A 13,119-nucleotide genomic window follows, 5' to 3' on the forward strand; every position below is an offset into this window, starting at 1 on the left:
AGCAGAGGTTGACAAGTAGGAACAGACACTATGGAGTTAAGTCATTACATCCACACAATACAAAGCCTACTCCCGCAGTAATGTTCTGATGTAATGTTGTGAAACACTGCTGGGTACAACAGACTAGATCATCATCAGTCAACATTGGATCCCACAGCATAAATGTAATGCAAGGGGAATCCTGAGATAATCACAAACATTACCCTTCAGTTTGCCTTCATTTCAGAACCGAGTTAAAAAAAACATGTCACATACATGACCAAAAGTATGTGGACACCTGCTTGTCGAACGTCTCATTCCAAAATCATGGGCATTAATATGAAGTTGGTCCCGCCTTTGCTGCTATAACAGCCTCCACTCTTCTGGAAAGGCTTTCCACTAGATGTTGGAACATTGCTGCGGGGACTTTCTTCCATTCAGCCACAAGAACATTAGTGAGGTCGTGCACTGATGTTGGGTGATTAGGCCTGGCTCGCAGTTGCCGTTGCAATTCATCCCAAAGGTATTCGATGGGGTTGAGGTCAGGTCTCTGTGCAGGCCAGTCAAGTTCTTCCACACCGATCTCGACAAACCATTTCTGTATGGACCTCGCTTTGTGCACTGGGCATTGTCATGCTGAAACAGAAAAGGGCCTTCCCCAAACTGGTGCCACAAAGTTGGAAGCACAGAATCGTCTAGAATGTCATTGTATGCTGTAGCGTTAAGATTTCCCTTCACTGGAACTAAGGGGCCTAGCCCAAACCATGAAACAGAGCCCCAGACCATTATTCCTCCTCCACCAAACTTTACAGTTGGCACAATGCATTGGGGCAGGTAACTTTCTCCTGGCATCCGCCAAACCCAAATTCGTCCATCGGCCTGCCAAATGGTGAAGCGTGATTCATCACTACAGAGAATGCGTTTCCACTGCTCGGCTATGGAAACCCATTTCCTGAAGCTCCCGACGAACAATTATTGTGCTGACGTTGCTTCCAGAGGCAGTTTGGAACTTGGCAGTGAGTGTTGCAACCGAGGACATACATTTTTTACGCACTACAGGCTTCAGCACTTGGCGGTCCCGTTCTGTGAGCTTGTGTGGCCTACCACTTCGCGGCTGAGCCGTTTTTGCTCCTAGACATTTCCACTTCACGATGACAGCACTTACAGTTGACCGGGGCAGCTCGAGCAGGAAAGAAATTTGACAAATTGACTTATTGGAAAGGTGCCATTCTATGATGGTGCCACATTGAAAGTCAATGAGCTCTTCAGTAAGGCCATTTTACTACCTATGTTTGTCTATGGCGATTGCATGGATGTGTGCTCGATTTTATACACCTGTCAGCAACGGATGTGGCTGAAATAGTCGAATCCACTAATTTCAAGGGCTGTCCATATACTTATGTATATAGCTGTAAATACTATGCTGTGGAGTTTCTAGCTTTACACTCCAGGGGCGTTTAGGATGAGCAGAACTTTGTGTGTGTGCGTGAGTGTGTTTATCTGTGTGTGTGTGTGTGTGTGTGTGTGTGTGTGTGTGTGTGTGTGTGTGTGTGTGTGTGTGTGTGTGTGTGTGTGCGTGCGTGCGTGCGTGCGTGCGTGCGTGCGTGCGTGCGTGCGTGCGTGCGTGCGTGTGTGTGTGCGTGCATGCATGTGCATGCTTGCGTAACTGTTACAGCTCTGAGTATTCCAATGTGTCTCGTTTCATCTCCCTTTAGCCTCCAGAATCCAATAGAGTCAGAGATACCACTATACTGACAGGTTGGACAGAGATACAGGGCTATAGACACTATACTGACAGGTTGGACAGAGATACAGGGCTATAGCCACTATACTGACAGGTTGGACAGAGATACAGGGCTATAGCCACTATACTGACAGGTTGGACAGAGATACAGGGCTATAGCCACTATACTGACAGGTTGGACAGAGATACAGGGCTATAGCCACTATACTGACAGGTTGGACAGAGATACAGGGCTATAGCCACTATACTGACAGGTTGGACAGAGATACAGGGCTATAGCCACTATACTGACAGGTTGGACAGAGATACAGGGCTATAGCCACTATACTGACAGGTTGGACAGAGATACAGGGCTATAGCCACTATACTGACAGGTTGGACAGAGATACAGGGCTATAGCCACTATACTGACAGGTTGGACAGAGATACAGGGCTATAGCCACTATACTGACAGGTTGGACAGAGATACAGGGCTATAGCCACTATACTGACAGGTTGGACAGAGATACAGGGCTATAGCCACTATACTGACAGGTTGGACAGAGATACAGGGCTATAGCCACTATACTGACAGGTTGGACAGAGATACAGGGCTATAGACACTATACTGACAGGTTGGACAGAGATACAGGGCTATAGACACTATACTGACAGTTTGGACAGAGATACAGGGCTATAGACACTATACTGACAGGTTGGACAGAGATACAGGGCTATAGACACTATACTGACAGGTTGGACAGAGATACAGGGCTATAGACACTATACTGACAGGTTGGACAGAGATACAGGGCTATAGACACTATACTGACAGGTTGGACAGAGATACAGGGCTATAGCCACTATACTGACAGGTTGGACAGAGATACAGGGCTATAGCCACTATACTGACAGGTTGGACAGAGATACAGGGCTATAGCCACTATACTGACAGGTTGGACAGAGATACAGGGCTATAGCCACTATACTGACAGGTTGGACAGAGATACAGGGCTATAGCCACTATACTGACAGGTTGGACAGAGATACAGGGCTATAGCCACTATACTGACAGGTTGGACAGAGATACAGGGCTATAGCCACTATACTGACAGGTTGGACAGAGATACAGGGCTATAGCCACTATACTGACAGGTTGGACAGTGATACAGGGCTGTAGCCACTATACTGACAGGTTGGACAGAGATACAGGGCTATAGACACTATACTGACAGGTTGGACAGAGATACAGGGCTATAGACACTATACTGACAGGTTGGACAGAGATACAGGGCTATAGACACTATACTGACAGGTTGGACAGAGATACAGGGCTATAGCCACTATACTGACAGGTTGGACAGAGATACAGGGCTATAGACACTATACTGACAGGTTGGACAGAGATACAGGGCTATAGACACTATACTGACAGGTTGGACAGAGATACAGGGCTATAGCCACTATACTGACAGGTTGGACAGAGATACAGGGCTATAGCCACTATACTGACAGGTTGGACAGAGATACAGGGCTATAGACACTATACTGACAGGTTGGACAGAGATACAGGGCTATAGACACTATACTGACAGGTTGGACAGAGATACAGGGCTATAGACACTATACTGACAGGTTGGACAGAGATACAGGGCTATAGACACTATACTGACAGGTTGGACAGAGATACAGGGCTATAGCCACTATACTGACAGGTTGGACAGAGATACAGGGCTATAGCCACTATACTGACAGATTGGACAGAGATACAGGGCTATAGCCACTATACTGACAGGTTGGACAGAGATACAGGGCTATAGCCACTATACTGACAGGTTGGACAGAGATACAGGGCTATAGCCACTATACTGACAGGTTGGACAGAGATACAGGGCTATAGCCACTATACTGACAGGTTGGACAGAGATACAGGGCTATAGCCACTATACTGACAGGTTGGACAGAGATACAGGGCTATAGCCACTATACTGACAGGTTGGACAGAGATACAGGGCTATAGCCACTATACTGACAGGTTGGACAGAGATACAGGGCTATAGCCACTATACTGACAGGTTGGACAGAGATACAGGGCTATAGCCACTATACTGACAGGTTGGACAGAGATACAGGGCTATAGCCACTATACTGACAGGTTGGACAGAGATACAGGGCTATAGCCACTATACTGACAGGTTGGACAGAGATACAGGGCTATAGACACTATACTGACAGGTTGGACAGAGATACAGGGCTATATACACTATACTGACAGGTTGGACAGAGATACAGGGCTATAGCCACTATACTGACAGGTTGGACAGAGATACAGGGCTATAGCCACTATACTGACAGGTTGGACAGAGATACAGGGCTATAGCCACTATACTGACAGGTTGGACAGAGATACAGGGCTATAGACACTATACTGACAGGTTGGACAGAGATACAGGGCTATATACACTATACTGACAGGTTGGACAGAGATACAGGGCTATAGCCACTATACTGACAGGTTGGACAGAGATACAGGGCTATAGCCACTATACTGACAGGTTGGACAGAGATACAGGGCTATAGCCACTATACTGACAGGTTGGACAGAGATACAGGGCTATAGACACTATACTGACAGGTTGGACAGAGATACAGGGCTATAGCCACTATACTGACAGGTTGGACAGAGATACAGGGCTATAGCCACTATACTGACAGGTTGGACAGAGATACAGGGCTATAGCCACTATACTGACAGGTTGGACAGAGATACAGGGCTATAGCCACTATACTGACAGGTTGGACAGAGATACAGGGCTATAGCCACTATACTGACAGGTTGGACAGAGATACAGGGCTATAGACACTATACTGACAGGTTGGACAGAGATACAGGGCTATAGCCACTATACTGACAGGTTGGACAGAGATACAGGGCTATAGCCACTATACTGACAGGTTGGACAGAGATACAGGGCTATAGCCACTATACTGACAGGTTGGACAGAGATACAGGGCTATAGCCACTATACTGACAGGTTGGACAGAGATACAGGGCTATAGCCACTATACTGACAGGTTGGACAGAGATACAGGGCTATAGCCACTATACTGACAGGTTGGACAGAGATACAGGGCTATAGCCACTATACTGACAGGTTGGACAGAGATACAGGGCTATAGACACTATACTGACAGGTTGGACAGAGATACAGGGCTATATACACTATACTGACAGGTTGGACAGAGATACAGGGCTATAGCCACTATACTGACAGGTTGGACAGAGATACAGGGCTATAGCCACTATACTGACAGGTTGGACAGAGATACAGGGCTATAGCCACTATACTGACAGGTTGGACAGAGATACAGGGCTATAGACACTATACTGACAGGTTGGACAGAGATACAGGGCTATATACACTATACTGACAGGTTGGACAGAGATACAGGGCTATAGCCACTATACTGACAGGTTGGACAGAGATACAGGGCTATAGCCACTATACTGACAGGTTGGACAGAGATACAGGGCTATAGCCACTATACTGACAGGTTGGACAGAGATACAGGGCTATAGACACTATACTGACAGGTTGGACAGAGATACAGGGCTATAGCCACTATACTGACAGGTTGGACAGAGATACAGGGCTATAGCCACTATACTGACAGGTTGGACAGAGATACAGGGCTATAGCCACTATACTGACAGGTTGGACAGAGATACAGGGCTATAGCCACTATACTGACAGGTTGGACAGAGATACAGGGCTATAGCCACTATACTGACAGGTTGGACAGAGATACAGGGCTATAGACACTATACTGACAGGTTGGACAGAGATACAGGGCTATAGCCACTATACTGACAGGTTGGACAGAGATACAGGGCTATAGCCACTATACTGACAGGTTGGACAGAGATACAGGGCTATAGCCACTATACTGACAGGTTGGACAGAGATACAGGGCTATAGCCACTATACTGACAGGTTAGACAGTGGGAAAAAATCATCTTCTAACAGGTGTGTATCACAGATGCCACACACTGACACCTGCATACAAGGACAATCAAAACAGGTGCACTTAATATCGTTTCTCACACATGATTTCCCACTTGACCAGTCAAAGTGATAATACCATGGTACTGCTTCTCAGACATAAACACACACACACACACACACACACACACACACACACACACACACACACACACACACACACAGCCACAGTCAATACACCTCTTCCATGCTAAAAACATGTCATTATGTTGCTATCCACTCAGGCATGTTTATGCATGTTGTGTCAGTTTATAAAAGAACAGGCGACTATAACCAACCACGCGCCAGTCGACTAGCTGTATGGATGTGTATATTTTTTCCGCTGTGGTGCACACACAGATGATATCGTGTTTAGAGGCCGGACACTTACAATACATCAATGTCATGTGTGTAGACTCTATACAACCATTGAATTATATGATGCTAGAGAGGGAAAAATGCAGACCATATCATTTAGTGCACAGGCAGAAGAATGAACCAGACAAAGCTAGAAATGTGTGTCCAACATGAGATAACAGCTATTGTCCCTACTCCCTACTCCCTGCTCCCTCACCTCATACACACACTCACACACTATCACACACATACACATATTCACACTCTCACACACACACTCACACTATCACACAAAAACACAATCTCACACATACACACTCTGATACACACACTCTTAAACGCACATCCCTCCCACCTCCTGACCCCTACGTGAGGGATAACTCTGGGATAGATTATTCACAACTGGGGAAATCATGATGATCGTTGCGCAACAGGCATGGCTTCACTTTGATGCTCAATTAGCCTTGGGAGACCTGGCTAGCCCAACCAATTACCAATTTGCTGCGTCGGGGAGCACGACAGGCAGGCAGGCACAAACACTGTGCATGCGGCGCGGTCACCACAGACGTATCGCTATCACTGGGCCCTTGCTTGTATGCTAATGCTCCTTTCATTTGGTTAAAAAGCCACCATTGGAATAATTGATGATAAATATAGCACTGTACATCATGTTGTGATTTCTCCCTCTCTCTCTCTTTCATTCTCTCACAATTTTACTCTGCCTTTCTGTGTCTCCCTCTCTCTCTCAAGCACCAACTCTATCACAGTCTCTCAGTTTTTCTCTTTGTGTCACGCCCTGACCATAGAGAGCCTTTTATTCTCTATGTTGGTTAGGTCGGAGTGTGACTAGGGTGGGTTATCTAGGTTATTGTATGTCTATGTTGGCCTGGTATGGTTCCCAATCAGAGGCAGTCCCGCTCCATGGCAGGAGTCTTTCTCTGCGCCGGTGCCCAGTCCAGACACGGCGGTCAACTCAGCTCCATGGCCGGAGCCTTCTTCGGCGCCGGTGCCCAGTCCAGGTGCGGCATACAACCCAGCTCCATGGCCGGGGCCCTCCTCTATGCCGGGCCCTCCTCTATGCTGATGCCCAGTCCGGGCACGGCATTCTACCCGGCTCCATATCCGCGAGCGGAGTTGGTACTTCGCCCCGCACCGGAGCCGCCCCCGACGTTAGATGCCCACCCGGACACTCCCCTATTGATTTAGGTTTTGCGGCCGGAGTCCGCACCTTTGGGGGGGGGGGGGGGGGGGGGGTACTGTCACGCCCTGACCATAGAGAGCCTTTTATTCTCTATGTTGGTTAGGTCGGGGTGTGACTAGGGTGGATTATCTAGGTTATTGTATGTCTATGTTGGCCTAGTATGGTTCCCAATCAGAGGCAGCTGTTTATCGTTGTCTCTGATTGGGGATCATATTTAGGCAGCCTTTTCCCACTGGGTTTTTGTGGGATCTTGTTTTTGGTTAGTTGCCTGTGAGCACGCCATTAGCTTCACGTTTCGTTTGTGCTTTATTGTTTTTTGTTTTTTCACGCTGCACTTTGGTCCGACAATCCTTACAACGATGTTTGTGACACTTTGTCTCTCTCTGCCTCCCTCTACCCCTCTCCCTCTATCTCTCGTCCTCCAGAATGGAGGGATATGTGAGGGAGGAGGAAGAGAGGGAGACCCATCGCAGAGTGACTCATTAGGAGACAGAAAGAGGGACTACTGGCTAGCTGGCCACTGGCTACATCCCAAATATTTCTCAACAGCACCCTGCTCTCAACTCCCCTTTCTTTGTACCCACTCCTTGTTTCCTCTCCTTTTTTCCTTTCCTTGGTCCTTAGTCTCCTTTCTTAGGACCTTTCCATTTCTCTTGTCCTTGTTCTTGCTAACGTTGTGTGTCATTAATAAATCTATCCTCCTGGCATTCCCTTACAGGCATTCCCTTATTGCCTTCTATTGTTTTTTTGCATGAAACTATTCTCACCACAGCCCTGGTCTACAACACCATACCTCCTGGACCACCAGGTCTACAACACCATACCTCCTGGACCACCAGGTCAACAACACCATACCCCCTGGACCACCAGGTCTACAACACCATACCTCCTGGACCACTAGGTCTACAATACCACACCTCCTGGACCACCAGGTCTACAACACCATACCTCCTGGACCACCAGGTCTACAACACCATACCACCTGGACCACCAGGTCTACAACACCACACCTCCTGGACCACCAGGTCTACAACACCATACCTCCTGGACCACTAGGTCTACAACACCATACCTCCTGGACCGCCAGGTCTACAACACCACACCTCCTGGACCACTAGGTCTACAACACCATACCCCCTGGACCACCAGGTCTACAACACCACACCTCCTGGACCACCAGGTCTACAACACCACATCTCCTTGACCACCAGGTCAACAACACCATACCCTCTGGACCGCCAGGTCTACAACACCATACCCCCTGGACCACCAGGTCTACAACACCACACCTCCTGGACCACCAGGTCTACAACACCATACCTCCTGGACCACCAGGTCTACAACACCATACCTCCTGGACCACCAGGTCTACAACACTATTCCCCCTGGAACACCAGGTCTACAACACCACACCTCCTGGACCACCAGGTCAACAACACCACAGCTCCTGGACCACCAGGTCTACAACACCACACCCCCTGGACCACCAGGTCTACAACACCATACCTCCTGGACCACCAGGTCTACAACACCACACCTCCTGCACCACCAGGTCTACAACACCACACCTCCTGCACCACCAGGTCTACAACACCATACCTCCTGGACCACCAGGTCTACAACACCATACCACCTGGACCACCAGGTCTACAACACCACACCTCTGGACCACCAGGTCTACAACACCATACCTCCTGGACCACCAGGTCTACAACACCACATCTCCTTGACCACCAGGTCTACAACACCATACCCCCTGGACCACCAGGTCTACAACACCATACCTCCTGGACCACCAGGTCTACAACACCACACCTCCTGGACCACCAGGTCTACAACACCACACCTCCTGGACCACCAGGTCTACAACACCACATCTCCTTGACCACCAGGTCTACAACACCATACCTCCTGGACCACTAGGTCTACAACACCATACCACCTGGACCACCAGGTCTACAACACCACACCTCCTGGACCACCAGGTCTACAACACCACACCTCCTGGACCACCAGGTCTACAACACATACCTCCTGGACCACCAAGTCTACAACACCATACCTCCTGGATCACCAAAGTAAGCCTATAGACAAGCACAGGAGTATGACAGAGCTGATGTACAGCACCAGTCAAAAGTTTGGACACACCTACTCATTAAAGTGTTTTTCTTTATTTTTACTATTTTCTACATTGTAGAATAATAGTGAAGACATGAAAACTACAAAATAACACAAATGGAATCATGTAGTAACCAAAAAAGTGTCATCTGATGCAGCACTCCATCACTCTCCTTCTTGTTCAAATAAACCTTACACAGCCTGTAAGTGTGTTGGGTCATTATCCTGTTGAAAAACAAATGACAGTCCCACTAAGCGCAAACCAGATGGGATGGTGTATCACTGCAGAATACTGCGGTAGCCATGCTGGTTAAGTGTGCCTTGAATTCTAAATAAATCACAGACAGTGTCACAAGCAAAGCACCACCACACCATCACACCACCTCCTCCATGCTTCACAGTGGGAACCACACATGCAGAGATCATCCGTTCACCTACTCTGTGTCTCACAAACACACAGCGGTTGGACTCATCAGACCAAAAGACAGATTTCCACCGGTCTAATGTCCATTGCTCGTGTTTCTTGTTTCTCTTCATGGTTTTTGCGACTGCACTTGAAGAAACTTTCAAAGTTCTTGACATTTTCCAGATTGACTGACCTTCATGTCTTATTAAAGTAATCATGGACTGTCGTTTCTCTTTGATTATTTGAGCTGCTCTTGCCATAATATGGACTTGGTCTTTCACCAAATAGGGCTATCTTCTGTATACAACCTCTACCTTGTCACAACACAACTGATTGACTCAAACGCATTAAGAAGGAAAGAAATTCCACAAATTAACTTTTAAGGCACACCTGTTAATTGAAATGCATTCCAGGTGACTATCTCATGAAGCTGGTTGAGATAATGTCAAGAGTGTGCAAAGCTGCCATAAAGGAAAAGGGTGGCTACTTTGAAAAATCTCAAATATAAAATAAATGTTGATTTGTTTAACACTTCTTTGGTTACTACATGATTCCATTTGTGTTATTTCATAGTTTTGATGTCTTCACTACAATGTAGAAAATACTAAAAATAAAGAAAAACCTTGAATGAGTAGGTGTGTCCAAACGTTTGTCTGGTACTGTACATATACAGCGGAAGTGGGAGGAACAACAGTGAGTTTAATCAGAGAGGAAGAGGTGAAGCGAGAGGATTTACTCCGCCCAAAATCTGTCCGTGTGTGATAAGTCCTTTCTTCTATGGAGGTCTATGAGAGAGTGTGGAATTATGTGAAGCTTATTTGATCGAATAGAACTGTTGTAATGTTAATGGCTGTTACAAATGTACTGATATAAGTGGATGCACATGGCATTCCAGCAACTTTGAGAAAAACTACTTAGTTGTGCCTGTTGTTCACACGTGTATCTGCCCTTTTATTGGCTAGAATGATTCCACCTGATCTGGCCTCCTCCCGCCTGCCTTCCATCGTTGAGGACATGTATTTCCATTGTTAGAGTGGTCATTCGACTATCTTGTCAATATAATAGATCATCTTTGGTTTAATGGCGCATGGCATGTATCTTCATTCTCTACATGGCCAGGGTAATGGAGATAATTGTATAGGCATTCAGCAGTAGCATGTTCATGCCTGTATGTCATTATCATTACGCAAGTTCATATATACATCCTATCATGAATACTAGAGTCGACTGAACTGATATAAATATGGAACAATCAACAAATGTCAAAGGTCATTCATAGATGTGTGGAATGACAGGCTTAAACCACAGCACACATAGAAAAGATCATTCAGACTCAGATTTAGCCTCTCTATCGCTTCATCATTTGACATGCACACACACGCGCACACACACTCACAGAGAACACTAACTCCCAGGGAAACGTTCTGGAACAGTGTCAGCATTCTGTCATGTGATGGGTTGCCAATGAACTGGGCCGGCAGATCAATAGACCAACCGACAGGTTCTTCAACACAAAACACCTTCACTCCCGTCGCAGAGAGACAGAAGGGATATATTCACCTCGCTGTGCATTCATCTGCTCACATAATGAAGGACAAGGTGCCTCACGCCCACTGCACATAAAGAGGCTAATATTTAGGAAATTACTGGGTTGGATAGCTAGAGGGAGAGAGAGAGACAGAGACAGAGAGTTTCAGCACCATGGATAGTAGCCTCAACGCTTGCATTTGAAGAGATTGTGTTTGTGTGTGTGTGTGTGTGTGTGTGTGTGTGTGTGTGTGTGTGTGTGTGTGTGTGTGTGTGTGTGTGTGTGTGTGTGTGTGTGTGTGTGTGTGTGTGTGCGCGTGTGTGTTTCTTTGCATGCATGCGTGCAAGATGACTCGACATTGAGTTGATGGATCCTCTTAAAAGGTTCCTTAAGGAGATTTGTCAATGGTGCCAAATTCGTTATTGATGTTGGTGCCCAAAATAATACACTTACAGAAACTCTATTTTATTTACATTGGTTAAGCAGAAGGACCTTGATAATAGTGGTAATGATGCTCCTGGGTATGCACTCTGCTCCAACCCAGCTGATCTATGTATAGATGGAAATGCCCTGACAATCTGAAGGCATGCCAAACATCACCCCCACCCTACTTTTTTCTTCCCCCTCCTCCACTTCTTCTCCATCCCCAAGTGAAAATACTGCGCTGTGCCAAACAGCCGATGCAAAACCCTCCCTAACCCCCGCCACAGCTATCGATTAAACCAAGACAGTGGTGAGAAACGGAGACCTCTCATTTCTCCCTGCTTTTATCACCACCCCAAACACCATCCATCTCTTTCCTTCTGTTTCTCGCGCCTGTCTTTGCAGGTGCATCGTTCCGTTTTAGATTTACATTAATCTCCAATGGACGCTAGTCTATTAAAGCAGTATTCCATGTAGAACAATATCAAAAGAGTATACAGCTACTGTATGTATGAATTTGTTTTAGTTAACATTTTCACTCTCTCTCTCTCTCTCTAAATCTCTCACGCGCTGCCGACGGTTAGCTAAATTTGGGTCAGTCGGTGTAGTGAACTCGAGCCAAATCCTCACGCGCAGAACCGCCTCGGGTGAGCGAGCTCAGCTCTGTCAGAATTGAACGGATTTCCCCATCACCACGTTTCCTTCCTAATCATATCTACATGAAACCTACATGACGGGCTATAAACCTATTATCAAGTTAGTGTTTATGCATCTTTAAGCTACTTCACATAACCGCTTCAACTGCGAACACAATTCTGCAACGGAAAAACGACACGCATCAACAACATCCCGGTTCACATTCGTCCTCTCCCGGGGTAGGCTAGAACACCTATTCTCCCAATCTTCACTATGACAAGGTGGAAGAGTAAGAAAATGAGGAGGAGGAGGAAAGGAAGCTTAGAATAAACACAGTAAAGCGGGATGACGTTGCACTTACCGAAATAAAATCCTGGGTTACGTCAACAACGACACTTATTATCCACGTCTTCCCTTGGCAGCTTTCAATAGTATGCTGTGTGCTCAGAACGGAACCGCTCTCTCACTGTTCCCTGCAGGGGGTCTGGGGGTGGACCGACCATTCGCTGGATGCTTGCCGGGACAGGCATAGGCGGGGAGAGGAGAAAAAGAGGAGGCGGCGAAGCGGTGGTAGGCTACAAAGCAAAAGACTGGAGCGAAGTACTGCTGCGCACTGGAACGAGAGGCAAGAACGCTGGAGAGGCAGGCTAGGCAGCTCCCCCGGTCTGTAGCTAACACACATACTACACGCACACACGCACCGCA

The 13,119-nt window shown here is 47.0% G+C and overlaps 1 protein-coding gene across 1 annotated transcript in view; it reads right to left on the minus strand.

The window, feature by feature from the left end:
- LOC139583600 (catenin delta-2-like) overlaps positions 1-13,031 on the minus strand; it is a 400,634-nt gene extending 387,603 nt beyond the window's left edge. Inside the window, exon 1 of the mRNA XM_071414857.1 lies at positions 12,776-13,031. The gene's annotated coding sequence lies outside the window, so the exon portion shown is untranslated. The remainder of the gene's footprint in view (positions 1-12,775) is intronic.
- Between the last annotated feature and the right edge of the window lie 88 nt (positions 13,032-13,119).

This window comes from Salvelinus alpinus, chromosome 8 (assembly GCF_045679555.1).
Source record: "Salvelinus alpinus chromosome 8, SLU_Salpinus.1, whole genome shotgun sequence".
Classification (NCBI taxonomy): Eukaryota; Metazoa; Chordata; class Actinopteri; order Salmoniformes; family Salmonidae; genus Salvelinus; species Salvelinus alpinus.